Consider the following 7,296-nt stretch of genomic DNA (forward strand, 5'->3'; position numbering starts at 1 on the left):
AGAGTTTCGACAACATACCTATCGAACACATGAAGGGGAAAAAAGTGTCCAATCTAGAAATCAATCAAAACTTAATTTGAATACCATAATATCGATAAATTTACATGAAGAACTGATCGTAACTGTTATGAACGCTGGTATTCGTAGTGGAAGAGTTCTCTCGATTTGGGGTTTGTATAACATTGATAACATATAAATAATGAAGGAAAAAACACGCGTAATTTAAAAATATATCGATACAAATTTAAAAAGTGTCGATACATTATATAGACCTATTTTCTTATAACCAACTCTATAACCTATCAACAAAAAATGAACGGGGCAGTAGAAGTAGCAAACAAGAGCATCAAAAAGATAATCACAAAGACTACAGAAACATATATAGATTGGCAGGAGAAGTTATCATTTTCCCTATATAGATATAGAACGACTGTGTGTACATCGATAGGGGCAACACCTTTCTCTATAGTGTACGGAACAGAGGTAGTCGTACCTATTGATGTTGAAATCCATCACTTCGAGTCTTGAAAGAAGTAGAATTGGACGAAGCAGAGTGGATCTAGTCTTGCCTTGATCAGTTGAATCTTATTGAAGAGAAAAGACTGAAAGTTATATGTCATGAGCACACATCCCTCTAGTATAGCACTGTCACTACTGTATGACACACAACATCAAACACAATCTGTGACGGGAGTCATGGTGCAACTGAGGGTTCTTTATCTTGGAGTTTACGCACCTCTTTAGCTTTCCTGAATACCCTCGAGTACTCTAGGGTGAGATCTGGAGCTGCATCAAAAAATTACACCAACTTACTCCGTCGAGTCTTGGGGCATCTGCGCCCAGCTAGCAAGAGAAGTACCTTGAAACTAACTGGTATATACCTGGACATCCTAGTAAATAAGACAATTGTCCTACTGCTAAAGTAACTCATCATTAGTAACATGTGTCATTATTTAATTGAATAATTAATCTTATTAAATTATATTAAATTGATACTAAATTGATACAATATAAAATTAATGAAAATTAAGTGTATAATTATATCAATTTTTTTAATTATTATATCAATTCATCCGTAAAGTATTAACTGTACATGATTTAATTAACATCATTTAAATAATTAATTAATCTGATTGATAAAATGGAATGATTCTCCGATGTTAAATGATCATGGACAATATAATTAACTGTGAATTTATATGATTAGTTCAATATTATGCTTAACTTGTAGATTTTGTTCTTGTTTTTCAAAGCGATTATTTTAAATTTATGTAATTTAATCGTTCAATTCCTATATCGACAATAAGTTACAACTAACATTTAAAAAAAATTAAAATAATTAAGTTAGAATAAATATACCAAATTATAACTTATACATAATGTATAGGGTAATAACATAATATCACCAAAAATTAAAATTGAAGAATTTTGATATTTGTGTTGTAATTAAATTATCTTAGTGAAATGTCGAGTAAATTGTACATTTGAAAGTCAAATCTATAACATTATAGAACCTTTCATTTGTAACTCCGATGGAAGTTGGGGACCCATCATTTTGCTTTACAGCATGGATCTCCTCGATCCTGATGTCTCCACAACTGGGTCTCTCACATTCCAGAAGCACCCAGAACAAACTCTTCCTCACCCCACGTGTCATTTTCCAAACACGTGATTCCTCCAATAACGCTCCCCTAGGAATAAGACAACGTTACCGGTCGATCATATCGCAAGCTCCAGCCAAGTTGACTTTTTATCATCACTCTTTCTATCCACGGCTCTTCTTTAACCTTAGACCCTTGCTCAACATCCTGCTTCCGTACTTGATTATTATTCCGATCCTCATCCTCCCCTTCTCACGCGCGTTGCCCCAACGGAAACTCCGAATAACTTCGGCGTCTCATCCTCTTCCGCAGCCGTTACCTCCTTCAAACTACTGTCCTCCGTATTACTCGCCGAATTCCTCTTTGATAATATATCAAACGCCTTCCCTTCTGCCAGATTCGAATGATTCTCTCACATACCGGAAGCATGGTTTGTCATCAAAGTAACTATTTTGTTACACAATCCCTTCAACCGAGTCAACTCACGGCTAATCTGCGTGTTCTCTTTTCTAAGCCTTTCGTTCTCCTTTAAAAGCTCCGACGTTGTCATGGAGCTCGTGATCCGATGCACCATGGAGGCGACAGGAGGCAAGTTCGACGAGATTACCTGCTCATCGCCCGAGTTCGAGGGAGATAACTTAGGAGCAGCAGCCGCGACGGTCGCTGTCGCCGAAGCAGCAGGAGTTATTTTACGGCGCTGTATGTCTCGGAGAAGTCCCTTATCGCCTCTTCGAAAACAATCGTTAACAAACTCCCATCGGTCCGGCACTACCTTCCTAAATCCCTAAAATAGTAATAGTATTGGAAAATAAATTAGTTTCTCATTATAAGCCAATTATACTGGGCTATTACCTAATTTCCATACACTTACATATGTGTTGAGTTGGCGCACGAAGCTGGAGAAATTTTAATGTTTGAAGTATTTAGGGAGCAAATCACGGGCGAATTCCGCGGGCTGCCAAACGATGAAAGCTGATCCGTCATCGTTCCATGAAATCAAGTCATCGACGGAGGGATCATCGACCAGCTGATAGGTTTTTGTAAGAAACGGCGTGGGTAGTGATCGCTGTGAGTCGGTGGCAGCGCTGGCCAGGGATTCGCAGGCCATGAGGTTCGGTCCTAGATACGAACCCTAAATAACCAGAAATATCTAAAGAGATATATTCCTTTGGCTCTTCAACTGGCGCTGATTGATAAACCTCTAATTGGAAAAAATAATAATAATAAGCTGGGAAAGTTCTTGAAGATAGAATAAATAAATGAACAAAGAAATATCTTCGATGCTTCTAGCTGAAAATATGCAGTTCAGACTTCAGTCGGCGAAATTCAACACTAAAATCCATTTATTTATTCAGATTCACGGAACGGAAACAGTTTCTCGATGATGTGATCTTTTGATATAAATTGATGAACAAATATTATAACATTAATTCGTTTCTTTCGTCAATCATAGAGAAATACATTAAAACAAATTGAAATTTCAAATCTAACATGAAGAATAAATGGATATTAAAATACTTAAATATTCGTACCTGGAAAGAAAGCAAAAAAAAATTCCTATCAACCAAACAAGGAGCAAGAAACCATTGAATGAATGTTTCAAGTTTCAACACAACATGTTTCAAGTTTCAACACAATATAGAGTTGAAAGCGGGCATGTTAGAGAGATAGATGGGAGGTTAGGTTTGTGATTTCTAGAAGGTTCTGGGTGGAGTAAATGATAAGAACATTAGAAAGAAGGGGGGAATAACAAAAAGAAGCTTTAAATTAAAAGAGAAGAGAGAGAAGGGCAGGCAAAGTGGGTGGGACCAGGCGCAGACAGACGGAACAGAAGGAACGTGCCAGAAGGGCGCCTTATGTATATGATTCGCTTTAGGATCTCTTTCAGAAGCTTCTGTTTCATTTTTGGATAATAACTTTGTGGTAAAGTGGAGATATTTTTGTTATTTGTTCTATTACAGCACGACCGTAGATTGTCTTGAGACGTGTCCTCTGTTTACCGAAGATTGAGTGTAATGAAAGGGTGAGGTTGGCAGCTCTGTTTTTGAAAATCGGACCGGATCGGTCGGTTCAATCGGTTTAATCGAGAATCGTTATTTAGTCTGGTTCAATTTAAACTAGTTGAACCGTTATTAGTGAATCGGACAGAACCGTTGAACCGTTCGAATCGGACCGGCTGAAAACCGGAAAAAACGGGAAAAACCAGGATTTTTGTTTTTTTTTTTAAATTAAACCAAACAATGTCGTTTATTAAACGAGCCAAGTCGAACTCGAGTATTGCTGAGCTCGACTCGAACTTGAAAACTTTAAAAGTAAGCTCAACTTAACTCAAACTCACAAGCTAAAAATTATCAAGTTCAACTCAAACTCGAAATATAATATTGAAACTTAAACTCAAAAAGTCTTGAACTCAAAAAAAAAAAATTAGAAGCTCGATTGAAGCCTAAAATTCGAGCTTGATTGAAGTAAAAGAATATTCACTCAATGCTCACCAAAGACTCCATGATTTGAATGCCAAATTACCTCTATTATTATAAAGTTAGTTGTGATGCGCTTCTATGTTTCTTAGCAATGTGAGATTGTTTTTTTCTCATATTTTTACTCTTTAAACTTTTGGGATGCTATTCTATGTTTCTTAGTCCTGTGAGATTGTTTTTAAAAAAAATTAAACCAAACAATATCATTTTGTTATGATTTTTTAACCTCAAATTTATTTTTTAATTATAGTTATATATTATATATTATTTAATATGTTTTACCTTAAATATTATGTTGTAGTTAATTTGAATCATTTTGTTCACTTGATTTTATGTTTTTTAAACTTATATAGTTTGACTTGCTTTGAATATGAACTTGTGATATAAAATTTATTTTTATTAAATATTTTTGGTATTTTATTTAATTTTTTAAATAATTATACGTCGTCTGATTCTTCCGACCGATCGGACTGATTCGACCGGTTGAACCAATGAACCGATAGCATGACAGGTTTAATCGGTCCGATTCTGAAAACTATGATTGGCAGGATGAGATATAAGGGGCCTGTGGTTGAGTCACGTGGAAGGTAGGGAATAACTTCTGTCAGACCGATTCAACCGATTGAATTAGAGAACCGATAGCATTACAGGTTCACTCCGAAAACCATGATTGGCAGGATGAGATATAAGGGGCCTGTGGTTGAGTCACGTGGAAGGTAGGGAATAACTTCTGTTGTATTTTTCTACGGAAAAGGATAAGACATCTATATAGATTTGTTTTTTACTTTTTTTAATATTTGATAATTAATAAATATATTGATTAATATAATTTATTTTCTCAATATAATTTTTTAATATTCCTTACAAAAAAAATCTATATGATTTTTATTTTTTTAATCATTCTCAATTAAAAAATCTACTCAATAGAAATATTTAAACTCTTATTAAAGGTCTGCTCAATTTAAATATTTAATCGTTAAATTATTGCTTAGATTCCATAAAATCCAAATATTTCTTTTTAAAAGTGACGATATATTCATACGTTTATATTCAATGGCATAAACAATAGTCGAAGCATTACAATCCGGACATTAGTATGAAAAATATATAGGCTGCCGATGTGAAGATGCCCACTGTGAAAGACCATGAGCAGCCGTATTAGCCGTACGCCGAACAACAGATACCTGGATGTTAGAAATAGCAGTGAGGAGGCACTTCGCTTCAACAAGATGGTACGAAGCCACGGATAAATCCAGCGTGTGAGAACAAAGTTGGCGAACAAGATTGGCCGAATCACTTTCAACCATCACATGAGAAGCATCAAGTTCATTAGGCAAACGGATGCCTGCAGTAAGCGCAGCTGCCTCGACAATGATGGCAGATTTTTTCTTGACCCGGGGTAAAATTAAAAAAATTGAGATATAATTTAAAAGTATATTAAAAAATATGCAATATAAAATTTTAATTAATTTTTTTATTAAATTAAATTAATATTAATTCATTACAATATCAAAAATGTCAAAAACATATTTAAGCATATAAACTTATAAAAAACATTGTCTTCGAGCATTTCTTCTGCAAAATCATTGTGATAGTGTCAACATCAATTTTTCCACATATTTTTCTCATATAACATACTAGCCCATTCAATCTTTCTTGTGACATTGTTGACCTCAAGTAATTCTTCGATAATTTCAGCTTTGAAAAACTTCTTTCCGCGATGCTACCGTTACCAGCATTGTTAATAAGATTCGATAAGCAATTGAAACATTAGGATAACAATCTCTAGCTTTAACAAACTCAAGAACTTCAAGCGCTGACATGAATACATTTGGCAAAGTCAATTGCACACTTAATTTTCAGAAAAAAAATCATCTGCATCACATCCGACAATTATTATGAAAAAATAATCTTAAAATTATTACAACATTCTTTTAATAGTCATAAAAATAGTTTATGGGCCCTGCTTTTAATTTAGTTTATTAATACTCTAGCTTTAACAAACTCAAGAACTTCAAGCGCTGACATGAATACATTTGGCAAAGTCAATTGCAACACTTAATTTTCAGAAAAAAAATCATCTGCATCAACATCCGACAAATTATTATGAAAAAATAATCTTAAAATTATTACAACATTCTTTTAATAAGTCAATAAGAAATAAGTTTATGGGCCCTGCTTTTAATTTAGTTTATTAATATTTATGGGCCCTGCTTTTAATTTAGTATATTAATATAGCTTTTAACGTTATAAGTCAATAAGAAATAAATTTATGGGCCCTCTTGTATTAATATAAGAAAATGGTATATTAATATTTATAAGCCTTATTTTTAATCTAGTATATTAAAATATAATAAATTAATATAAATTAAAATTATGGGCCATCCCCTGCCCAGAGCCGACCCTAACCCAAACCTTCCATCGGCAAGGCATGACCAGCGATTACAAGAACATTAAAGTCCTGAGCCAGAACCCCAATATCAGGCTATCCTGTATTCGGATTAAACGCACCATTCACATTGATTTTTAAAGCATGAATTGGAGGCCGACACCAACTATCCGAAGCACCAGATAAATACAGCAAATCCCGCCCCGTTGCTGTGGTAAATGCAGATGGCAAGGCTGCCATTCAGAAATAATATGCCAACCCAGAGTTAATCGAGCTTCATGAACAAAGAGATTAAGCCGGTTATAAAGGTTCCAGAAAAGAACCAGGAGATTAGTAAACTCGGGTATTGTCATAGACGCCATCAAACGTGAAAGCCAAAAACCACAGAGTCATAAGAGGAGACAAGAAAATTATCGGGGTAACCAGCTTATTGAAGAATCGTGCCCACGTCAGGACAATCCGCATCGCACGGCATGAAGGACAGTTTCTTCAGCATTCCCGCACATTGGACATATGACATTACCAAGATTAACAAGATAGAGCCTACGACTTGTAAAGTTAGAGCAACAAATGTGTAAGCAAGAACAAAATTAAAAGGAAGAAGTTTCTGAATTTCATTATCTTCAAGTGAATGATTACACAAGTCTCAAAATTTATAGATAGAACTACAGTTGTAACTAATGGTGCAACTAACTTCAACAAACTAACTTCTCCAACTAATTTGCAGCATCGTATCAATCCTCAGCTGTATGCGCGACCATCATGCACACCAGCTCTCAACTGTACGTGTGCTCATGTCCCATGCACAACACGCGTCTACATCCATTCA

The 7,296-nt window shown here is 34.9% G+C and overlaps 1 pseudogene; it reads right to left on the reverse strand.

Annotated features, from left to right (window-relative positions):
• Nucleotides 1-1,412: 1,412 nt before the first annotated feature.
• On the reverse strand, nucleotides 1,413-3,331 carry LOC120173863 (annotated as a pseudogene).
• Between the last annotated feature and the right edge of the window lie 3,965 nt (nucleotides 3,332-7,296).

The sequence above is a fragment of the Hibiscus syriacus genome, unplaced genomic scaffold (genome assembly GCF_006381635.1).
Source record: "Hibiscus syriacus cultivar Baekdansim isolate YM2019G1 unplaced genomic scaffold, ASM638163v2 tig00111989_pilon, whole genome shotgun sequence".
Classification (NCBI taxonomy): Eukaryota; Viridiplantae; Streptophyta; class Magnoliopsida; order Malvales; family Malvaceae; genus Hibiscus; species Hibiscus syriacus.